The following is a 10,827-nucleotide window of genomic DNA, read 5'->3' on the forward strand; positions in this document are numbered from 1 at the left end:
GGAACAATATTGGTCAGCTTCTTAACAGTTAATGATAAAGTCAAGATTCTCTACTTGAAGGACGGACTTGAGCAACATGATAAGCATTATGATTTTTCTGATCTCACTCTCAGTCTACAACGTATAAAAGTGAATCTGGTTGATTGACATTAAAGCTATCAATATTTATGGGGCAATTGGCAACACTGATTTTTAGCACATGGGACTAAGAAATGATCATTTGACCTTTTGTTATGACCTCAGCAGATGTTAATTGCTGAGCAAACCAAACCCTAGAGGGAAACTTGGCTTATGGGCCATACCCTTTTTTTTGTATTCTGAAAATGAGAAGAAAGTATACAGATCTCAGCAGCAAGATGTCCAGTATTACTTTTGGGATTTTTAAAAATTAAAAGTAAAAGTTTTATTAACAAGAAGAAAAGAAAACTTAAACATACAAGATTACAGTTACAGAGTTAAAATTAGTCTTATAAAACATTCCCCTAAAACACTCCCTACTTAGTCAGTCCCACAAGTAAACATCTTGTAGGCAACATTCTCTTATAGATGTTTAACTATAAGAATCCAGCAATATTACCCAAGGCAAACTGCTGAGCTTTACTAAAGGCATACCGCACAGCCTCTTAAACTCTGTTCCACTCTGCGGTGGAAATCCAAGACTTCAGAACAAGACTGTTTTTTGCAGCCCAAGACTTTTCTGGCTTAACTGGATGACTAATTCAAACTGCATCTTCTCCCAGCCTGGAACTGTTTCCAGGAGATCTGCCTTACATGCCAACAGCTAACAGCCAACCCCTAAGCTCTCCACAATAAGTCTAAAATACCTTTTTCCCCCTTTCATCTCAAGTTGCATTGTTTTCACATCTCTTTGAAACTTAAATCCTTCCAAATATAAAATCTTTCATGGTTCTATTTTGTCTCTGCTTTCAATGCTCAATAATTTGATAATATACCTTCTTCGATAATGTACGATATTCGATAATATACCCACTTCTGCTTACCCATGGAACTCCTGTAAGATGCAAAAATGTTTCTTGTTACCTCTGACTTCCCTTCGATATTCAAATGAACTCTCAGCTTATCTTAAATTGCAAATGTTAGATCCAACCTATTTATTTGTACCTAAAACCACCATAATATCTCATTACAAACGCACAAACCTACCACCTCTATTCTTTCATGTCTTAAACCTCCCAGACAACCTGTCTCTAGTAACCTTTCCCCAGCTCAATTAAATCATTGACACACAGACACACAGCCTTCTTCACAGAATAACACAATATTCCCCAAAAATATTTTTAAAAATAACATCCACTCTCACACTTTCAAGCACAATTCCTCCACATGCAGGCTATGTGCAATTTTCCTTGTCTTATATACTTATAATTCACTTCAAGGATATTATGCTTATGTTATGACAATATAATCCTTTGCTTTCAATCCTCAGCCCCTTCAAACTAGGCTGTCGCAAGGTGTGTGGTAGGACTGCAGACCTAGACTTTTAACCCTCAAAAGAAGATAACCAACCAGATGAAAAGTATCAAGAAGTAAAAACTGTGTGAAATTCCATTTCCTAACTATATCCCTCTGCTCCCATAGGTAATCAGGCAAATTTCCAGATATTAAACAAGCTTATATTTGTAGCTCTGATTGATGACATTCCACAACTGACACATCCATAGTCCTAACGGTTCTCCTTGCAGTTTTCGATTGTCCTTCATTGTTAGAGCATGTAATTCTTTTCTTTCCCCGAACTTACCCAGCTATTTTTTGCAAACTTAATTCATCAAAAAGCGCTAACATAGGTTGTGGGTGATTCATATATACACTATTCGTCAGAGAAATAAAATTTCTAGTGGTCCTTATTGTTTAATGCTAATTTAATTTTTAGATCTTCTCATTCCATGATGAAATTCTATTAAATTCTATTAAGGAGGAGATAGACAGATTTTTAATTAGTAATGGGTTGAAAGGTTATGGGGAGAGGGCGGGAAATTGGAGCTGAGGCCGAAATGAGATCAGCCATGATCGTATCGAATGGTGGGGCAGGCTTGAGGGGCTGAATTGCCTACTCCTGCTCCTAGTTCTTATGTTCTTAAATAACCTGCTTACCTCTACATTATCCATGCATCTCATTGTCATAAAGACTTGAATAACGTTCAGTCATTGCTTTTCCAATAAAACAAATTTAATGGATGGGCAATTAATGCTGGCATAGCCAGGGAAGCCCACATCAGTTGAATGAATAAAAAAAATCTTTAAATGTCTCTTCATAACTTATAAGGCCTAAGACCCAAAACCATCTTCATTATTCTTCTTTGGTGCTTCCAAGATAAAGATGAAGATAAAATTTGGAAGTAATGCACAATATTCCATGTGGTGAACCTATAATTAAAATACATTTAGCGTGAGGACAGAGCAAGAGTTCCAGCAAGAAATGGTGCTTTCATAAAAACCGGCATGAGGACAGAGCGAGAGTTCCAGTGAGAATCGGGGCTTTGAAAAAAAATAACCGGTGTGAGGACAGAGTGAGAGTTCCAGCGAGAGTCATGGATTTAAAAAATAACTGGCACGAGGACAGAGTGAGAGTTAATTAACATTTTATTGTATCGTAAATAAATAATTCGAGGCATGGCAGGGCTGCTCATACTTGTTGAGTGCACACCCTGTACCATGTGGGGATTCCAGGGCGTTACCCATGTCCTGGACAACTACATGTGCAGAAAGTGCCGTATCTTGGAACTCGAGGAGCAGCTGGTTTCAATGAGGAGCATTCGCGAGGATGAGAGTTACATGGATAGCACATTTCAGAAGGTAGTCATTCCGCAGCTTAAGAAAGATCAGGCAGAGAGGGACTGGGTAATTGTCAGACAGACAAGAAAGACAAGGCAAGTAGTGCAGCAGACCCCTGAGGACATCCCACTTTCTGACAGTTCTGAATACCAATGGGGGAGAGAGTTCCTCTGGAGAGAGCAGCGAGAGTCATGACCAGAGCACCATAGGTGGCTCAGCTGCGCAGGGAGGGAGGAGAAAAGACAGGAGAGCAATAGTGGTAGGGCATTCTATAGTTGGGGGAACAGACAGATGCTTCTGTGGTCACAGACATGATTCTTGGTATGTTTCCTCCCTGGTGCAAGGGTCATGGATACCACCTAGCGGCTTCAAAGCATTCTGGGGGGGTGAGGGTGCACAGCCAGAGGCCATGGTTCACATTGGTGCCAACGATATAGATAGAAAAAGGGATGAGGTCCTTCAGGCTGAGTTCAGAGAATTAGGAAAGAGATTAGCAAGTATGTCCTTGAAGTAATCACCGGGGTAAATCACTGGGAACACTGACCCTCATCTTTGTGACTTCCTGGAGACTCACTACTTGGATGAGCAAGTGAAGATGATCAAGAAGCTTGGAGATCATAGGAGAATGCACCATGTGAATGCATGGCTGGAGAGATAGTGCAAGAGGGAGGTTTCAGATTTCTGGGGCATTATGACTAGTTCTGGGGAAGGTGGGATCTGTACAAGCCAGATGGTCTACACCTAAATAGGACCGGGGCAAATGCCCTTGCAGGGAGATTTACTTGTGTTGTTGGGGAGGATTTAAACTAGATTGGCAGGGGGATGGGAACATGAGGGCGGATTCAAATAGGAAAAATTCAGAGCAGGGAGCGGGAGACAGAAAATTAGCGGTGACCCTGAAAGACAGAGGAAGCAAAGGTTAAAAGATTTATAGCACACAAATTTGTCAATGTTAAAAGGTATCTATTTAAATACAATGAGTATTACAAACAAAGCCAACGAGCTGAGGGCACAGATATGCCATAATAGAAACTTGGTTTAAAGCAGGGCTAAAATGGCAGCTTAACATCCCTGGATATAGGGTTTTCAGGCAGGATAGAGACGGGGCTAAAAAAGGTGGGGGCATAGCATTATTGGTTAAAGAATCAATTACAGCTAAAAGGAGGGATGATATACTAAATGAAGCATCAAATGAGGCTATATGGGTTGAGCTCAGAAATAAAAAGGGGACAGTCACACTATTAGGAGTGCACTGCAGACCCCCAAATAGTGAGAGGGAGAAAAGAGCAAATATGCAGGCAAATTCCTGAGTGCAAAAACAATAGGGCAACTATAGTTGGGGGCTTCAACTACCCCATTAACAACTGGGATATGAACAGTGTAATAGGCACAAATGGCACAAAATTCTTGAACTACATTCAAGAGAATTTTTTTAGCCAGCACGTAACAAGCCAAGGTGAAGGAGTGCAATTCTAGATTTAGTCTTAAGAAATGAAGCTGGGCAAGTGGATGAAGTAGCAGTAAGTGACCATTTTGAAGATCATAAAACAGTTAGATTTAGCAAAATTATGGAAAAGGATAAAGAAATAACAGGAGTAAAAGTTCTAAATTGGGGAAAGACAAATTTTACAAAGCTGAGAAGCGATCTGGTGAAAGTGGACTGGTTACAACTACTTGAAGGGAAATCGGTGACAGACCAGTGGGAGGCATTCAAAAGTAAGATTCTATGGGCACAGTGTAGACATGTCCCCACAAAGAAAAAGGGTGGTACTGCCAAATCTAGAGCCCCCTGGTTATCCAGAGCATACAAGGTAAGATAAAGCAGAAAAAAAAGCTGATGACAGTCTTTTCTTCTTTCTACTCTACACTAAATTCTTAAACTGACAGGGAATATCAGTGATTTTTGTTTTTACTGTCTAGAAAAATTATTCTGCGTTTGTTAATTGGAGCTTTTCCTTCTGGTTATAACTCCAATATTCATATAATTAGCTTAAGTTTTGTTCCCAGGTTTGGGTTCCAACATCAACGGGTCCCTACCCTGCGTCGCATCAGAGTCAGACATCTGACACAATTTTTGAAGGGATGGCCAATTAGTGGCCAGGGAGCACACTTGCCATTCAACTAAGGAATGCAGGCGGGCCCCCTAGGCTGGAGATCCAATAGGAGTTTGTCACACGCACACTGTGAACTCCAAAGCAGGTTCAGAAAACCGAACGTTTGGGTTTCCGGTGTGTAATCAGGCCTCCCCTCTGTCCTGATGGGTCAAAAAGCTAATATTCCACCTCCATAAATTCTGCTTGATGACGTGTAACTCCCTCTTTTAATAATTCTTCCAAGTTTGTGTAACTAGATGTGAAACCATTCTTGTCTGTTTTAAAAATCTTGTCCTCCTATTTCCAGTTGGCATAAACACTGTATAGTCAGGGTTACCAACTCTTCTGAAGTAAAATAAGGGACACTTCGACCCTGATACTCGAGGGAGCCTGCTGGAGAAAGTGGTCGGAAGGGGAGGGGGGGGGGGTTGCTGGTGAGAGTGAGGGGGTGGGGGAGAGCAAGAATCCAAGGAATAGAAAAGTTTTGTTGAATTCAAACCTGCATCTTCAAGTTCAGCTGCTCTCCGGCTACACCACCACCTTGTGGCCAATGGTGGAAGTGTAGTGCACAACTCACAAGGACACAGCAAGTTGCTGCAAGAGGAGGCTCCCGGCTCTGCAAGACTGCTAGCCAATCAAAGCTGTAGAAATATAGGGCAAATGGTGACACAAAAGCCAAAAACAGGATGTGGGATAATTGTAGAAATTAGGGGACAATCCCGTAAAAACAGAATTGTTGGTCACCCTGATTAGTCCCCATGAACTACAGTAAATGGGTAGCATGATGATATTGAATACAATGGAAATCATTGCATACACAACCAGAACAACCTAACTCTCTTAGTTTGTTCCCTTATATTTAAACTTACCCACTTGCAAGTCATACAGGCCCAAAAATTCTTTTGGCCATTTGCACGTGGTCAAAATCTGCATTATCAAACAGAAATTTCAAATTGCACATTAATGTTCATATTAACATTAATGTCACCCAAAATTGCTTCCCCGCCATAGATGCTGCCATTGTTACTAAGATGCAATACAGCTTTATTTACGCCTTGCTTAGTGCCAAGTAAGGTAACAGATGAGTGTGGATATTACTTAGCTTGTGATGCACACACTTTCAATGCCTATCAAGCCAATTTAAAGTAGATGTAACAGCAGTATAGCCAATGGAGTTGTTTAGCAGCAGTCAAGCTACTTAAATTTAGGAACAAATAACTCGCCAGCAACATGAATCCTGTACGCAGTGCTGAAGTAATGGGCCTATACAAGCTTTTGCTGTTGTGAATGTTGGAGCCATATATATGTTCTGAATGTCTGTTGTTTTTTTCCCATAAGACCATAAGACATAGGAGCAGAAATTAGGCCATTCGGCCCATCGAGTCTGCTCCGCCATTCAATCATGGCTGATAAGTTTCTCAACCCCATTCTCCCACCTTCTCCCCGTAACCTTTGATCCCCTTACCAATCAAGAACCTATCTATCTCGGTCTTAAATACACTCAATGACCTGGCCCCTACAGCCTTCTATGGCAATGAATTCCATAGATTCACCACTCTTTGGCTAAAGAACTTTCTCCTCATCTCTGTTCTAAAAGGTCTTCCCTTTACTCTAAGGCTGTGCCCTCAGGTCCTAGTCTCTCCTACTAATGGAAACATCTTCCCCACGTCCACTCTATCCAGCCCTTTCAGTATTCTGTAACTTTCAATCAGATCCCCCCTCATCCTTCTAAACTCCATCGAATATAGACCCAGAGTCCTCAAACGTTCCTCATATGTTAAGCCTTTCATTCCTGGGATCGTTCTCGTGAACCTCCTCTGGACCCTCTCCAGGGCCAGAACATCTTTCCTGAGATACGGGGCCCAAAATTGCTCACAATATTCTAAATGTGGTCTGACCAGAGCCTTATAAAGCTTCAGCAGCACATCCCTGCTTTTATATTCTAGTCCTCTCGAAATAAATGCCAACATTGCATTTGCCTTCCTAACTACTGACGCAACCTGCAAGTTAACCTTAAGAGAATCCTGGACTAGGACTTCTAAGTCCCTTTGCACTCCAGATTTCTGAATTCTCTCCCCATTTAGAAAATAGTCTATGCCTCTATTCTTCCTACCAAAGTGCATGACCTCACACTTCCCCACATTGTATTCCATCTGCCACTTCTTTGCCCATTCTCCTAACCTGTCCAAATCCTTCTGCAGCCTCCCCGCCTCCTCAATATTACCTGTCCCTCCACCTATCTTTGTATCATCTGCAAACTTAGCCAGGATGCCCTCAGTTCCTTCATCTAGATCGTTAATGTATAAAGTGAAAAGTTGTGGTCCCAACACTGACCCCTGCGGAACTCCACTAGTCACCGGCCGCCATCCTGAGAAGGACCCCCTTATCCCCACTCTCTGCCTCCTGCCAGACAGCCAATCTTCTATCCATGCTAGTACCTTGCCTCTAACACCATGGGCTCTTATCTTACTGAGCAGCCTCCTGTGCGGCACCTTGTCAAAGGCCTTCTGGAAGGCCAAGTAGATAACGTCCATTGGCTCTCCTTTGTCTAACCTACTCGTTACCTCCTCAAAGAATTCTAACAGATTTGTCAGGCATGACCTCCCCTTGATGAAACCATGCTGACTTTGCCCTATTTTACAATGCACTTCCAAGTATTCTGAAATCTCATCCTTAATAATGGACTCTAAAATCTTACCAACGACCGAGGTCAGGCTAATCGGCCTGTAATTTCCCGTCTTTTGCCTCACTCCCTTCTTAAACAGGGGGGTTACAATAGCGATTTTCCAGTCCTCTGGGACCCTCCCTGACTCCAGTGATTCCTGAAAGATCACCACTAATGCCTCCACTATCTCTTCAGCTATCTCCTTCAGAACTCTGGGGTGTAATCCATCTGGTCCAGGTGATTTATCTACCTTCAGACCTTTCAGTTTTCCTAGCACCTTCTCCTTGGTAATGGCCACCATACTCACCTCTGGCCCCCGACTCTCTTGAACTTTGGGGATGTTACTCGTGTCTTCCACCATGAAGACTGACGCAAAGTACCTATTCAGTTCCTCCGCCATTTCTTTGTTCCCCACTACTACTTCTCCAGCGTCATTTTCCAGTGGCCCAATGTCCACTTTTACCTCTCTCTTACCCTTTATATATCTAAAAAAACTCTTGCAATCTTCTTTTATATTACTGGCTAGTTTACCCTCATGTTTAATCTTCTCCCTCATTTCTTTTTTAGTTGTCCTCTGTTGGTCTTTGTAGGCTTCCCAATCCCCTGGATTCCCACTGCTCTTCGCCGCATTGTATGCTTTCTCTTTAGCTTTTATGCTGTTCCTGACTTCTCTTGTCAGCCATGGTTGCCTCGTCCTCCTCTTAGCATGCTTCTTCTTCCTAGGGATGAATTTTTGCTGTGTCTCCCAAATTACTCCCAGAAACTGCTGCCATTGCTGTTCCACTGTCTTTCCTGCTAGGCTCATCTCCCAGTCAATTCTGGCCAGCTCCTCCCTCATGCCTCTGTAGTTGCCTTTATTCAACTGTAATACCGTTACATCTGATTCCAGCTTTTTCCTCTCAAATTGCAGGGTAAATTCTATCATATTATGGTCACTTCCTCCTAAGGGTTCCTTCACCTTAAGCTCCTTTATCTAATCTGCCTCATTACACATCACTAAATCTAGAATTGCCGGTTCCCTAGTGGGCTCCACCACAAGCTGCTCCAAAAAGCCATCTCGTAGACATTCCACAAAATCCTTTTCTTGGAATCCACTACCAACCTGATTTTCCCAGTCTACCTGCATATTGAAATCCCCCATGATCACTGTAACCTTGCCTTTCTTACACGCCTTTCCTATCTCCTGGTGTATCTTGTACCCAACATCCAGACTACTGTTCGGAGGCCTGTACATAACTCCCATTATGGTTTTTTTACCTTTGCGTTTCCTCAACTCTATCCACACAGATTCTACATCATCTGACCCTACGTCATTTCTTGCTATCGATTTAATTTTATTGCTTACTAACAAAGCAACCCCACCCCGTCTGCCAACCTGCCTATCTTTTCGATAGGATGTATATCCTTGGATATTTAGCTCCCAGTCCTGATCCCCTTGCAGCCATGTCTCCGTGATGCCCACCACATCATACCTGCCAATTTCAATCTGCGCCACAAGCTCATTTACCTTATTTCGTATACTGCGTGCATTCAGATACACCTTCAGTCCTGTATTTTCCGTCCCCTTTCTCATTGTCGTCCCTTTATCTGATGTGCTTGAAGTTAGATTCCTAGCCCTTTCCAAACACTCTGTCCTCTTTTGTGTTCTGGAGACTTTAATAGCCTCTCCTGGGCTCTCCTTTCTTTTCAGTTTTTTCATAATTTTCCATGAAGTTGAATCCACCCCCCAACACGCTAACCTGCTGCTTTGTTTCCCATTAGCCATACTTCTTGGAGTCTTACCCTTCCCTCCCCTCCCCCACTTTCTAGTTTAAAGTCCTGTTGACCACCCTATTTACCCTTTTCGCTAGAACATTGGTCCCAGATCTGTTCAGGTGGAGACCGTCCCAACGGTACAGATCCCTCCTGTTCCAATACTGATGCCAATTCCAGTGCCCCACGAAATGGAACCCCTCTTTCCCTCACCACTCCTTTAGCCACGTGTTTACTTCCCTTATTCTCGCGTCCCTAATGCCAATTTGTACGTGGCTTGGGTAGTAATCTGGAGATTATAGCCCTTGAGGACCTGTTCTTTAATTTAGTTCCTAGTTCCTGATAATCCCCAAACAGGTCCTCTTTCCTAGTCTTACCTATGTTATTTGTCCCGACATGGACCACAACAACTGGATCCTCCCCCTCCCTCTCCGATATCCTTTCAAGCTGGTCAGAGATGTCCCTCACCCTGGCACCGGGCAGGCAACATACCATGCGGGACTGTCGATCCTGCTTACAAAGGATGCTATCAATTCCCCTAATTATAGAATCCCCTACAACTACCACTTGTCTTTTTGCTCCCCCCTCTTGAATGGCCTCCTGTGCCACGGTGCCGTGGTCAGCTTGCTCATCCTCCCTACAGCCCTGTTCCTCATCCACACTGGGAGTAAGTACCTTGTACCTGTAGGACAAGGTCAAGAGCTGAGGCTTCTCTGTTCCTGAACACAGGATCCCTCCATCTGCCTCACTTGCAGTCACACCCTGCTGACCCTGACCACTGACTGGACTTGAGGTACTTAATCTACCGGGTGTGACCGCCTCCTGAAACAAAGCATCCAGGTAACTTTCCCGCTCCCGGATGTGCCGCAGCGTCCGGAGCTCGGACCCCAGCTCATCAATTCTGAGCCGGAGTTCCTCCAGCAACCAACACTTGCTGCAGATGTGGTCACTGCGGCTCGCAATGGGATCTGCCAGCTCCCACATCATACAGCTACAGCACATCACCTGCCCAGCCATCTCGACTTAGTTAATTAATTTATTAATTAGCTTTGCAGTGTTTTTTTTTCAAATTTGGTGCAGATTTCCTACCAACCAATCAGGTCACAGCTTTCCTGTGATGTCACTTTTTCAGTTTTGGCTTCAGTTACTCTGTGCCCCGAGGTCACCGCTCCGGTGCTCCTCCCTCCGAGTCTGCTCCCTGGAGACAAGGCCGCGAATCCCCGAGGTAAGCTAGATTTATACTCACCGCTCCGATGCTCCTCCCTCTGAGTCTGCTCTGAGAATTTACTCACCAATCAGCAGCTTTTTCTTTAAAATCCACTTTCAAAAGAGTGTCCCTCGCAGGTCTAGTGCACTCCTGAAGGCACTACCTCTTCCTCTCTCTTATTTTTTTTAGGTTTGAGGAGGAGGGAGGGATGGAAACACTACAGCAATGTAATGTTTGAGGCTATTCCGTTCTTTGACAGTGGGTCCTCCTCAATTCCCTCCTGAGTCACAGTGGCTGCAGTGACTTCTCCCAGAATG

The sequence above is a fragment of the Cetorhinus maximus genome, chromosome 6 (genome assembly GCF_964194155.1).
Source record: "Cetorhinus maximus chromosome 6, sCetMax3.hap1.1, whole genome shotgun sequence".
Classification (NCBI taxonomy): Eukaryota; Metazoa; Chordata; class Chondrichthyes; order Lamniformes; family Cetorhinidae; genus Cetorhinus; species Cetorhinus maximus.